General features: G+C 33.6%; 1 long non-coding RNA gene across 1 annotated transcript in view; it reads left to right on the forward strand.

Annotated features, from left to right (window-relative positions):
• Nucleotides 1–15,010, forward strand: part of LOC109445101 (uncharacterized) — a 220,119-nt gene that overhangs the window by 163,144 nt on the left and 41,965 nt on the right. The window contains exon 7 of the long non-coding RNA XR_016019633.1: nucleotides 6,855–7,028. This is a non-coding gene — a long non-coding RNA (uncharacterized LOC109445101). The remainder of the gene's footprint in view (nucleotides 1–6,854; nucleotides 7,029–15,010) is intronic.

The raw sequence follows: 15,010 nt of genomic DNA on the forward strand, positions 1-15,010 counted from the left end.
ATTTCGTTTAATTTGAATTAGCATTAAGCCATCTGCTAGGAAATGTCATGGGCAGAGCAGAAAATAATTAATTACCAACTAAGAGTCATCAATTGTAAGTTTTTTAAAGAATTCAGATAAGAAAAAAAGGTCTTCAGGCTCTGTTGGTCAGAAAAGTCTTTATCTCAGGTGCACAAAGCAGTTGGATGTTAGCCAACACTGGGAATGTGCTCCAATGAGAGGAAACATAGACAGAATTACCATAGAGATTGGTTTCATTTAATCTCTATCCTCTAAATATGGTGAAGAGTACAGTTGGGAGTATTTTCCAATTTCAGTATAAGTGGAAAGAAAGTAAGAATGTTATTGCAAGACATTTTTTGAGTAGTCCAAGAAACACTTGAATGTAACTCACCTCAGATAAATGTAAACTCATTTATCTAGAGATGAAAAAATTTAAGAACCCAATATTTAATATTAAAATTAATATATTTTAATCTCAGGCACACTAAAGAATTACTAAGTGTACTGAGCTAAGTACAAACAAGATTTTAGTATTTAAACATTCTGTGGGAGGCACGTTAATAGCAAAATTTTACAACAGTGGTTCATAACCTGTAACCCTTTAAATCTGTTTGAAAGATATAAGTTCTCTCTCTCGAAAAATTATTCTAAGTGTATACATATACAACTTTTCTTCAGTTTTGAGGTTTATTGTTCACCTGAATTGCACTCAAGGTATTCAGGTTAAGAGTCCCTTCTTTAAAAAAAGGTTTATAACATTTTAGTATTAGGTTTTGAGCCAATTATCTATCGTCACAAATTTCATCTTGACTCTAGGTGTCACTAATTCTAAGGCTTGTCTCAAAAGAATGGGAATATTACGTGGTGCTGAACACTGTGATTGGTTTATTGTTGTATAGGACTTTATCACATAAGACTAATTTTTAGTGGTTATTTAAATTTTAATAACTGTCAAGGAATGTACCCTGAGACAGGGAAGAAATTGCATTTTGTATTTTCACTATTAATATTAGTACAATGTTTTTACCAGATATAAGGCTTGAAGATTGTTGGCGTTAGGGCTGGTCAGTCACAAATGGAGTCTATAAATTATAAATTGTTAAGGATAACTCTAACTGGCATGTATCCTGGAGCAGGTTGATTCTTTGGTATCTTATTTGTCTTCCTCTTTTTGGTCATCTTTCTGCCTGTGGTGATTTGGATTTTTATATCAGAACAATGTGAGATGCTCTTACTGTACCAGATTGTGACAGAGCTTGAAACTGAGTTTCCAAGGTTAATTGGCCCAAGGTCATATGGCTAGCAAGTACCATGAACCAATGAAATTGCAATGTAAAGCATTTTCTTTAGTCTAAAATTCTGTTATTGCTCTTCCTGTTAGATTATTTTTGTTGCCATTGGCACTATTACATTTTGGTTTTGTCTTCTGAACATTTCCTCCTGCTTCAGATTCTACTTCACTTTTAAATGACCTAGGCGCCCAGGCTACCATACCCTACATGTAATATGGAAAGAATCCAGCACAGATAATAGAAATAAGTCTGGGTAAATAGCCAGAAGATGTCAACTTTGAACCAGTTTTGACATAAAATGATATCCCCTTAAACAAATGTATTAACCATGACCCTGTGAAAGACACAAGATTGTTGAAAGTCCAAAGGAAATCAAGTATGTGAAAGTGCTTGGAAATCAACAAAGTGAAAATTAAATTCAAGGACTTATCATTGTTAAAGCTAACAGCAACAATCACTAAATAACGTTTTTCATGAAATAGTTGAAGCTTAAATTCTGGAGTAATATGATAATTTCTGTATCTTCCATGTGGTAACACCCTTTGATATGTCTCAAATATTTAATTTGGACTCAGTATTAAATTCTAACATTCACTTGGCTCACACTGAGGATAGATATTCAGAATCCTTACTGAGAAGAAATTCGAATTCTAGTGAGGGAGACAGGTTAACAGACGTTATAATAGAGGGGAAGTGTCCCCAGAATAGCGATTATTCCACTAGCCACAGCAGTTCTGTCTCTCCTTTTCTGTTAAGCGGAACTTCTTGTCATTGCAATAATCCCCCATACTGTGGACTCTAATTTTGAAAGAACTAGGCTGAGCATTTGTAGAAGCCATCTGTTGATTTTGCCTGCCTAGAATTCCTTCTTCATTCTTTTAATATCACATTCTCTCTTGCCTGAGGGGCTCCCATTCTATATAATGAGTTTACCATAGGGTGTTTACATAACCAAAGACATGCTAATTATAATCTTACTTGGGATTTTATGACAAATCCAGGGGAAAGCAAGCTCATTTTCATTAGGAGTGATAACTGAGTTGTGGGAGAGTCTAGACTTGCTGGGACTCCCTTTGTCACCCTGAGAAGACAGCTGGCCTGTGAATAATGCCACCGCATATTAAGCAGAGCTGATAAAAGGAGAGAGCTAGATACCTGTTGCACTTGTTTAAATCTCAGTTCTCAGCCACATCTAAGGCTAGTTCCATTCTCTGGATTTTCCCCTTACAAAAACCAACCAATTACTTTCTTATTTTAGACTAAGTTGAGATTTTGTTCTTTTTCAACTGACTTTTACTGCTGTTGTATTATAAAAGGTTCCTGTGAATGTCCAATTTCTACTTCTTCCAGAAAGACTCTAATATGAAGAAAAAGATGAAATGGTCCTTTGGCTCAGTAATGTATCTGTAATCAGATCAGAAATAAACATTCTAGTGTAATAGTCAATCTTGACACATATTTTAAACCTATATACAGTGATTTCCTTCTCTTTCATATTAGTTGTCCAATGCGCCTTACCGTATAATTAATCGAGTGTATTTCTGATTCTGTTGGCAAAGAACAGAGAAATCTGCAAGTGCTGGCAATGCTGACAAGACTGAAGCTGCCTCCAACACACATGGCACTTGTTAAATTTTATGTGCGATTTTATGAACTTCAGTTTGTCTTGGAGTGTGTCCTTGCACTGTTGGGTGCACAGAGACAGAATTGAAAAGTTGGAGATAAGATTAGAAGAGAATTTAGTTTTCACAGTATTTCTGAGAAATATCCTGCTGTCCATGACATGGTTTCTAGAGTCAAATCGACTCTTTCCTAATTTGTATTTTATTTTAAATTAATTTAATTAGTTAATTAGTTTAACCATTGGTCCTACATGTAGTTTCTGTAACGGAAGATGGCAAACATACTGATATAAACATCTTGCTGAGTCTTAATAAGGAAATATAGAAAAGGAAATCTCTGTCTCTGAAATGGCTTGCATAAAAAAGTAAAATCTTCTGTCTTTTAATTGTGTGAACACACAATTATATGCTGAGTATAAAGCAGACATTTTGAAATAACTGTAGAATCAAAAACATGCAGTAGTTGGTACACAAAGATTATACCAGAATGGTAAACAAAAATTGTTCAATCATTAAATTGTTTAAAGGATCTTCGTACAAGAGTAAATAAAGAATGGTCATGGAGAGAAATTACTAGAGAGAAATGTTCTTATTGGGTTGAATTCTCAGAGATTGTAATACGTAAGGCAAAATCAATACAGTTGGATACTTATATTTGCCTTTCTTACAGTCTTGCTGCAGAGCAATATTCCGGTCTTCATGTTGGGAGGGAGAGGCTGAGAGAGGGTGGACAGAAAACCCTACAGCTATTGAAGCATGGAAATGTTTTTTATCCTATTCCTTGTGAGAATAGGAACTGCAAATGTTTTAAACAAAAAGAAGTCATAAAGAAATGAGCTGTGGATGTATTTAATACTAATAATTTCATAGAGAAACTAAAGTACATTTTTATCAATTAAGTTTCCGTTGCTTAATGATTGGAAATGTTTGATGGGGAGATGGCAAGTGACTCAGGTCAATAAAAACCTATCTATCTATCATCTATCATCTATCTATCTATCTATCTATCTATCTATCTATCTATCTATCTACCTATCTATCTATCTATCTATCATCTATCTCTCTCATTTATCTATCTACCTCTACTTACCTATCTGATATAATTATATAAAAGGCTCACACACTTCTTCGTAAACTTATGCAAAAGACACATTTTATGGTTATTAATTAAGACTCTGTATTAGTCAGGGTTCTCCAAAGAAACAGAACGAAGTGTGTGTGTGTGTGTGTGTGTGTGTGTGTGTGTATGAGAGAGAGAGAAGAGAGAGATTTATTTTAAGGAATTGACTCATATGATTGTGGAGGTAAAAATTTAAAATCTGCAGAGTAGTCCAGCAGGTTGGTGACTCAGGGAAGGGTTTTCAGTTTAAGTCCAAAGGCAGTCCGATGGCAGAATTCCTTCTTCCTTGTAAGAGGTCAGTCTTTGTGGTATTAAGGCCCTCAACTGATTGGATGAGGCCCACACACATCATGTTGGTTAATCTGTTTTACTCCAAGTCCACTGATTTAAATGTTAATGTCATCCATAAAACAATATCAGAGAAACATCCAGACTAACATTTGACCAAATATCTGGACATCATGGCCCAGCTAAGTTGACATATAGAATTAACCATCACAGGTTTCATTCCATCCAAAATACAAACTTCCAACAATTGTACTTCCTCAAGGATTAGCTTCCTCTGTGGTGAGTAGAACTCAGGAACCAATATAGTAACATGTTCACAAGCTTACTCCTGGAAAGTCTTAGGAAAAAATACTGATGCTGGATTTGCCATCAACAGCTCTCAGTTTCTTCTCTAATGCTACGTTACTAGTCTGTTATCTCCTTTGGTGTTTTACATTTTTCAAGATCATTACAAAATTATTTGGTTTGAATTTGGGAATCCAATGGAAAGTCATTATGCAAAAGGAACTAAATTGGTGCTTTTGGAGCCTTAGTGGGGTTCTACTTCATAATGGGAGTTCCGACTGGATACGTGACTAGGTTAGCCCATTCATGGTTAGCGTGTTTCATGAGAGATTATTTTTACTTCCCTTAGACATGAATAAGGATGTGGATAACCCAGCTGACAGTTTTATAGAGATCAGAAGAAGAAGAATCTGTTTAAAAAAGAAAACACTGACACAGAAAGAACCAAGAAATGGGGGGAAGAGAAACAGAATGTTGTCCTGTTGTTTGAGTTCATGGGGAAAAAAAAAAAAAGTCCTGAAATCACATCTAGCACTGAACACTTCAGATACACGAGCTAATAATTCCTCTTGCTTTTAAAATGTCATTTTCTGACCAAATTTTCTGTGAATTTAAACTGAAAGCAACCTAGCCGAAATAGCTCTGTCTCTAAATAACATTATCTTTGGTATATTTCCGGATGAATTTTTATTGTGTGTATAAGCAACAACCTGAGGACATCTAGGGTTTTGGAATAGGATTAAAAAGTACGAAAATATCAGAGACTCTCACATGTATAAAAAAAAAGAAAAAAGAGAGAAGTAAAACAAAAGAAATTCTCATACCAGCAAACATAAGTGACTATAAACACTAATAGGAGAAAATGTCAAAATTATTTCGCTCTTTCAGCTAGGACCAGAATCTCATAATTTGTCCAGAGTCCCTTCCTGAGGCAATGTACACTTGTAGAGGCACAAATGATCAAAAAAAAAAATGTTTATTTTTCACTGAGTTTTCCAAGTGTCATGAGACGAGATTTAAGAGGCAAAAATCATCTTGATTTCTGTTTTGGTGGATTTTTTCCTATTCTCAGGGCCAGACATGAATACCCATGATAAATTTTAGAACATGCAACATATATTAATATTAATAAAGCTTCAATTTAAATAATACCATGATCCAATTTTTAAATGAAATAGTTAAAAACTAATGTGAATGTTAGCTCATTCAGAGAGGTTCTATTGGGACATTAAAACATGTTTTCGGTGATTCTTCTGTGACTCAGAAATGTTTTTGTGGTGACTTTCTTTGGGAAATGCCTTTATAGACTTACATATTCTTTTGATTATTGCCTATGACAATTTTTTAAGAATTGAGAATGGATTCAGCTTATGGAAATGGGCCAAATTTATAATGCCATTTTGGTGGATATGGTGATATGGTATGTAATTATGTTTGGTAATGGCAGTTTTTATTTCATTTCAAAAACTGAAATGAAACTCTGAGGAAACTATATTCATCAGAGCATAGTTCTCTTCTGATTTGAATAAGAGAATGAATGTCACCCCTCTCACACACACAAACAGACAAAAAACACACCACCAAATATTCTCACTGCCTCTAGCGATGGACTCTACAATTATGGAAGCATTTCTTTGGTATTCTAAGTTTTTATTCTTTAAACCTGTCTTATAAAAATGTCAGTATCTCTGTGTCAGCGGTTGTGGAGAAAAACGTGCTAAATTAATACTTTGTCAGGGATATCGTTAGGTGAATGTAGGGAAAACAAGGAGTAGGGTTAAAGAGGGGATTGTTAAAATAGAAGCGTTGAGTCTATCTGACAAATCCCAAGTCTAATTTGAAGTTTTGCCTCTGCATTCTCTTCTGGCTGAGAGACTGAACGGGTCTTCATCCAACAGAAGCTTCTGGCTCCGCTGTGGTGAGAGAGGCTCAAGTCTCTGTAAATAAAAGGATTGATTGTATCTCACTTTCATTAACTCAAAAGCCCCCTTCAGACTGCTTTGTTCACTCAGAAGAATTTCATCGCTTCCCATTACAAAACGTTTTGTTGGCGATGACATCTGTACTTTCAAGAAATAAAGAAACCATGACTATCTTTAGATTTCATTTCCAGGGACTGCTGCATGCTCTCTCTATTGCACATGAAAAAACAAAGCACAAACAAACAAAAAAACAAATACAAAAACAAACAAAAAACCCAAGTGATTCTATTGTTAATAAAGTCTTCCATATGTTTTCCCCTAGAGATTTATGTCATGCCGCTCTCTAAAAAGATCGTAAATGGCTTGGAAATTGAAATATAAAATGAAAGAAGACATTCAAGCCTAAAATAAAACAACCTATTTGAAGTAAAGAAAATGCACCTCAAAGCAGTTAGTCAATGAGTTTGGGTCGGAGATTTTTTTACATCTAATGCAGGTAAGGATAAATTGTGGACCACACATTTTCATGTGTTGATTTAAAAAACATGCACATTCATTTTAGTGATATACTTTTTCTTAGAGCAAAACTTGTGCAAAAATTTACCATTAGGCTCCTTGTTTACAAACTTATGGATATTCTGTTGCTGTATGAATGGGAGCAGGAGATGTTTTCTTTAATCAAGGAAAGGAAACTTTGTGCAGTGACTTAAAGAAACAAAGTGGACCTTGTGGAAACGGTAGAGGAATGCTGCTGAGTACATTCCTAAGGACAAAGCTAGGTGTGTTTTCCTCCATTTTCAATTCAACACGTCAAAAAAAAAAAAAAAAGCCAAAGTCTTCATTCCAAGTAAAACAAAGCAGAAAGATGAAAGCTTTTGACCTGTAAGCTGGGAAACTTAGGGTGATAGGGACAATGAGTTCCAAGTTGCTCAGAAATTAAGGGATTTTTATGGGATAAATATGAAAGTTATTCGGCTTTTTCAGCTGATTGGTTGCCTAGTGGTCTTTTGTCTTTTTTGAATGAGGGTGGCTGGATCAGGGGAACAAGGAAGTCCAGAGGTGGCATGAACAGACTTGCCCTTGGGGATTGGCTGGCATCCTCTGCTGATCTCTGAGAGGAGTTGTAAACTCCTGTTAGGTGGGGTTAAATTTTATTCTCCTTTATGTGCCTGTATTGACTGTCTCTATTTCGTCTCTGACATAAACAATTCCATTTAATTTGGTTCTACAAACATAACCCAACTAATCAATATCTTTTGATATTTTAAGCTCTTTAATTGATTTTTAAGTTTGGTTATTTCTGTCAACTTGATAAGAAGGCTTTTCTGAATAAATAGATGTTACACATAGTCGTGGTTCATTAGTAATGGAGATGAGAACAGAAGTCACACTTTCTTGGTCTTAGTTTCTGAGAAAAAACAACTTGCTGGTATCCTCAAATCCTTTATCTAAAATGTAACTTCTTATTGAACTTAGTATTTCTCAGGTAGCATTTTTGCTAAATCTCCTTTCTGTTTGAGAAAGAAATTGTGAGGAAAAGATTGGTTGAGGCATTCCTCTAAGTAAAACAAGGACAACAAATTTCTTTGTGATTTTCTACCACACTCTATCAGAGATTTAAATTGTATACAGTACATAAAAGTTAAGGTATTCAGTAATAAATAAAGTAACACTTCAAGGTAAAAATTACCTGGTATGGTAAATTTATAAACCCACTACTCTGGAGGATTTGCACCTGATTATGCATTATAAAAATATTAAAAATTATAGTAAGAGAATGCCATGAACGTTTTCTTCCAATGAGTATGACTACATAATTTAAATGGATAAATTCCTTTCAAAACACAATTACCAAAATTGACACATAAAGTATAAGCATAAGAACAGAAATAAATAAACTAGGAAACAGGCAAAAACAATAGAGAAAATTAACACTGGCAAAATTTAGTTCTTTGAGAAGTTCAACAAAACGGATAAATTTTAAACTACATTGACTGAAGAAAAAAATGGAAAAGAACACAAATTACCAACATAGGCGTCAAAAGGAACATCTTCAATTTATAAAGAGTATCTATATACTTGTAGCTAATATCATATTTGCTAGTGAACTTAAAGGATTTTTCCATAAGACTGGAATAATGCAATATGCCCTGTCGTATAACACCCATTCAACAATACTAAAATTTAAAAAATGATATGTAAGATATTTATATTTAAAACTACCAAACATTTCCAAGATAAATTAAAGAAGTCTTAAATAAATGGAAAGATAGTTTACGTTTACTGATTGGAACATTTAATACTCCTAGGAAGATAGTTCTCTCAATATTGACCTGTGGATTATTTTTAATTCATATGAAAATATTTGCAGCTTTTAAAAAAATAATAATTAAAAGCTGGTTTAAAATTTACAAGAAGATGCAAATGGCTCAGTGTATCCAAAGCAGTCTTGAAATGTTAAAGAACTTACATTACATGTCTTAATGACTTTCATAAAGCTACAGTACTCAATAGAGTGTGATACTGAAATAAGGATATATATATATATATATATATATATATATATATATATATATCAACAAATTGAGAGCCCAGAAAATGGACTGCGCACCTTTACAATCATTTGATATTTTCAAAAAAGTTGCTAAAATCCTCCAGCATTGAGAAGAAAGATTTTCCATTAAATTGTTCTAGAATAACTTGACCTACACATAGAAACAATAATGTACCTCACATCCTACTTCATATTATACACAAAAATTAATTCAAGATGGATCTAAATATAAAAACTAAAGATAAACATTTTAGAGGAAAATATTTCAGAATATATTCATAACTCAGGTGTAATAAGCAAATATTTCTTAGATCACGAAGAGCAAAAGCAGTAATAGAAAAAAATCAATATATTACCTTCTTCAAAATGATGAATTATATATATTAACAAAAAAATGCATTTGAAAAGATGAAAAAGTAAGTGACAGAGTGAAAGAAAATATTTGCAAAATATGTATCTGACAATAAAATGGTATCCAGCGTAAATAAAGAACACTTAGAGTTTAATAACAACAACAACAAAATAGAAAAAATGACTAAATGAAAAATCAGGAAAAAGCTTGAACATGCACTGAACAAAAATAAATATACAAATGGAAAATATGCACATGAAAATGTGTTCAACATCATCTTTCACTTGGGAAATGCAAAGTAAAAGTCTAATGAGGTAACACGTCACACTCACCTTAATGGCTCAATAAAAGAAAAAAGACTGACAACACTAACTGTTGGAGAGTATGTGAAGCATCTGAAATTCTCAAAAATTGCATAACCATTTGGGAAAAATTCTGGCAATTGCTTCTAAAACTTAACCTCTGATCCACAAATTATACTTCCAGATCATTACCTATTTGAAATGAAGATTCAAGAATCTTGTTCACAAGAAGATTCTTACAAACATGTAAATGGCTATATCTATAATGACCACAAACTAGAAACAGCTCAGGTACCTGGCATTAGAATGGATGAACTATAGCATATTCATATAATGGAATATTATTTATGAATAAAAAGAAACAACCTACTGATTCACAGAAGGATATGGATTAATCGAACACCGTTATAAGAAACTTTACAAAGACAAGACAAATTGAATAATGCTACTTATAGTGTGTTCTGGCAGAAGCGTAATTAATCTCTATTGGAAAACATGAAAACATCATTTGTCTCTGCAGAGGATGTGGGAGGGGATTGACCCTCCCACATGAAGAAACTTTCTGGGGTGTTGAAAGTACCCTATATCTTGACACAGATTTGGATTACATGGAAGTTTGCATTCATTAACTCTCAGTGAATATTTATTTAAGATTTATGTACTTCATTGTGTGTAAATGCTACACCAAAAGATGAAGGACTAAATATAAATTGAAATAAATATCGGAATCATCTGGATTATCTTTTCCTAAAATAATTCCCAGGCAGCAATAGTAGATAATTTTTAAGCTTCATTTGATTCATGACTGTTGAATAAATTGAGACAATTTTTAAGCTTCCTAAAAGTAATTCATCATTGTAAATGTAAGACAGTAAGTTCTTCAGTAGGCACTTCACTTGAACAAATATAATTAATATCACGCAGCTTTCAGCTTCATGTTTAAATGCATATAAAATAATTATTAATGCTTTTGAAATAAAGAAGGAACTGGGTGGAAATCACATTTTGTTAAAGGAAAGAAAAGGAGGTCAAATATTTTGATTATATTTCTGGGGAAAGGGAAGGAAGAGGAGACAAGGGAAAGAGAAGTGTAAAAGAGAGGAAGAAAGAAAAAAAGCAAAATTAGTTTGGGACATTTTTGAGACTATGGTGTGAATGCTGGCTGTGCTGCTTCTCTATTCCACCTCTCAGCTCTTGTTTCTACCATTTAGAAATCCCTACACAGGGAATAACCTTTGTAGTCCACCCAGTTTCCATTTCCTTATAGAATGCTCTGATAAGGAGGGAGAGAGTCAGAAGAAAGAAGGGAAATTTCTGGGATTCTTCAACTGAACATTTTTCTTGTTTAATCATTTTGATCACACATTTCTCATGAAGGTGCTCTAGTTTTGAGGTTAGAATTACCCCAAAAACACTAGCAGGAAATTACATACTTACTGGTGTCTTTGCTTTGCATGAGTTTTACAGAGAATTATTGAAAGGCTCTTTTTTTAAAAAAGCATTATCAATGAACATCATGAATTAACATAATTTAACATTTATTCCTAAATTACCCTCAAGGGTTTGAATGTTTTATTTTATTTTTCCTCTTGCCTAATAAAATAGGAGGTGATACTTTTTCACAGAGAAGAATTTCTTAAAACTAGATCATTATTTTGTTGAACTTTTCTTATTTAGCAGTGATTATTCAAATGAATTACTAAAGAAACAAAAGGAATAAATATATTTTCATTTGAAGTGTCCAATTACAAAAAATTGTTTTACAAATCAAGGAAGCTATTTGTTCCGGAAGTGTGTATATTCCAAAATAATGGATTTTATTTTAGATAAGTGATGGTGCATGCAATTCCTCTACGACACTGCTTTCATCTTACCATCCCATTGGGATCTATGCTGTTGACCTCATTGTCAATTGTATTACCTACTTAGCCTTTAATGTATGCTCATCAGAATTTTATTAAATTGCATCATAATTCTTTCTGGCTCTAGGCAGTCCCCTGCTCCAGATAATGAGAACCAGGGCAGAGCTCCTCTGGCAGGCCAATTCTCTGCCATGAATGCCATCACTATTCCTCTCCCCTTGTGACATTTTTGCTTATTTGACCACCTCTCAAGTCAAATGAACATGGTCAATAAAAGTCCAATAGTCAATAAAGCTCAACTCTTGTCAGGCCATTGTCACCATGTAACTTTAGCTATATTTTCTACACTTGATCTTAGCCAAAAGGCCAAGAAACAAACAGCTAAGCTATATTTTCTAACTGTCATTCCTCATCTCTCCTCTTTCTAAACTATAATTTCAAATTGTTGAAAACGTTTTTATGAAATATTTTAACATTCCAATATCATGCACGACCCAAGCTCAATACATTTTGTGATTTTTACATATTTTCTTTCACAAGGACCCTTAGGTTTACAAAGTCAAAATTGTACAGTCCATACCATTTTGAATTTTATTATTTTACTTAACTTCATTACTTAATATTGTATCACACATGTATTTCTAGATTTCACAAATATAACCTTTAATGACTACGTGATGTTTTATTAAGTTGATGTACCATACAGCATAACATCATTTCCCTAAGAGTGGGCACATTGGTTGTTTTCAATTTTCCCTTGTATAGATTGTGTCTGATATTTCATTGGGCATCTACTGAATGTATAACTTGGAATTTATTCCACGTTATGTCACATCATCTTGTGTCAGTGATTCAGCAACCCCAAGAAATTCAATGCCCCCTTTTAGAACCAATCTTTCATAATCCATCTTTACTATTCTTAAATGAAATTTATGGGTAATAGTATAACCTATCTCCACACTTTAAAAAAGTTATTAAACTTTAGGATGCCCTAACTTAAATATAATGGTAAAATATAGGAAGATAGTTCATAATAAAATCATGTGCATTTCTTTCTTTTTTTAATGTCATTCTTTTTTTTTAAAGATTTTATTTAAGATTTTATTTTTATTTTTATTATTTTAAGATTTTTTAAAAGACTTTGTTGGGGAACAGTGTGTACTTCCAGGACTTTTTTCCAAGTCAAGTTGTTGTCCTCTCAATCTTAGTTGTAGAGGGTGCCATTCAGCTTCAAGTTGTTGTTTTTTCAGTCTTAGTTGTGGAGGGCGCAGCTCAGCTCCAGGTCCAGTTGCCGTTGCTAGTTGCAGGCGGCGCAGCCCACCATCCCTTGCGGGAGTCGAACTGGCAACCTTGTAGTTGAGAACTCGCACTTCAACCAACTGAGCCATCCGGGAGGCAGCTCAGCTCAAGGTGCCGTGTTCAATCTTAGGTGCAGGGGGCAGAGCCCACCATCCCTTGTGGGATTCAAGGAATTGAACTGGCAACCTTGTGGTTGAGAGGCCACTGGCCCATGTGGGAATCGAACCTTCGGAGTTAGGAGCATGGAGCTCTAACCGCCTGAGTCACCGGGCCGGCCCCTGCATTTCTTTATTTACATGGTTGGGCATGTTGATCTCAAACGTAATGAAATAGTTGATTGCAGCAACATAATATTAATGCATGAGCAATTAATTAATGGAATTTATGAACATGAGAATCCATTTCGTACTAGAATTGACAATGAAAGAGAAGAAATACAGGTGAACAATAGAATAAAACCTCATATTAGGAAAATTAGTAATACCACAGACTTAAATGAATATAAGAAATAAATAGTAATTATTTTAATTGTAGAAAGGATAACTTGCTAAAATAAATGAGAGGTTTTTCAAATGGAGACAATGAAGAAACATGGCGTGTTTTGCAAACGTTCTAGTATTGCCTGATTTGGGGGATCTATTTTGCACACCATTTCCCATGTCAACACTACCACATACAGGTAAATTATTGTGTGTCGCCAATGGGATGGATGAAATACTAGGGCAAGTGAAAATTATTGAATCAGTAACAAACTTTTACTGGCCAGGTTAATAAGAATTACTATTATCTTATTGCAGTTATATCTTGGGTAGAGAGTATCAAATGCCTTCAGCTACAATTTTTTTTAACTTACTGCTTTTGTACATAGGTTGTTTATTTTTATGAAGATACATTTTTAATTTTCCGTTGACCAAAGTATGACCATTTTATATTTGTAGTGAATTTTATCCAGTAGAGCATTTGAAAGTTGTAAGAAGCAGGTACAATTGTGTGACAGTCCTATGTATTGAAGCACATCTATTATCCCTAATTCACACTTACTAAAAGCCAGTGTATCTTCCAGTCATTGTAATAATTCACAACACGCCTACAAATTTTCAAAATGCCTTCTAGAAGGGTGCCTTCTCCACTGAGAGCCAATATTCCAACTGCGTAATATAATGTTATTTTATTTTCCATCCTCCTTTATTTGGTAATGTTTTTGAGGGCAGGAACTGTAAATTATATTTCGTTTGTCATTAGGATGACCATATAATTTATTGTTCAAAATGGATACTTTTGGGTGTCAATAAGGATGCTAATAAGTATGCTAAGGCAATGGGTGTTATTGGGACTTTCTCAAATTGGAATATTGCCCTACTTATAGCAATAGCAGAGGTCCACAATTCCATATCCACAAACCTTGGGGCCATATTTTTTTTTGTAATTCAATCTGATGCATATTGTCAATGAGATGGATGAAATATTAGTGGCTCTATACTACATAATAACTCCAACACTTTGTGATTAAATGTGTTATTTTTAAACAAATAAAGGTATGGAGATATATAGATATGGATAGGTAGGGATAGAGATTTAAAGGTGTCAAATACAGACTATAAATAACTTAGAGACTTAAAGTAAAAAACTTGAGTACAAAATGAAGTCATGTAGTTTTAAGCCGGAAGATGCTATAGAGACATAACCTTATTACATACATGTAAATAAACTGAGGCTGAGGTAAGATTTTGTATGTAAATTACATGCTAAAGGCCACAGACCTAGTAAGTTTCAGAAGTAACTTAAGAAGCCACATTTTATAATTCTTCATTTGGAAATATGATTTATCTGGGCTGAAACCCAAATATATATAACTGCAGATTATCCATCATTCCCTGAATTACATTGTAATATTTTAAAAATAAAAATTGCTATAATTTATTGGAACTTATCATGTACCTGCTCTTAATAGTTCCATGCATTATTATCTTTAAACTTTACAACTTGATAATGTAGAAACGATTTTTTTCATTTTAAAACCACGTTATTGTGGTTTCATAACTAATTAATACCTAGCATATTTAATTCTAGACCATTAGTGCTCTCTTAAGCACTAAGCTATGCTTCCTC

The sequence above is a fragment of the Rhinolophus sinicus genome, chromosome 17 (assembly GCF_057876585.1).
Source record: "Rhinolophus sinicus isolate RSI-liver-muscle chromosome 17, RSI-T2T, whole genome shotgun sequence".
Lineage (NCBI taxonomy): Eukaryota > Metazoa > Chordata > Mammalia > Chiroptera > Rhinolophidae > Rhinolophus > Rhinolophus sinicus.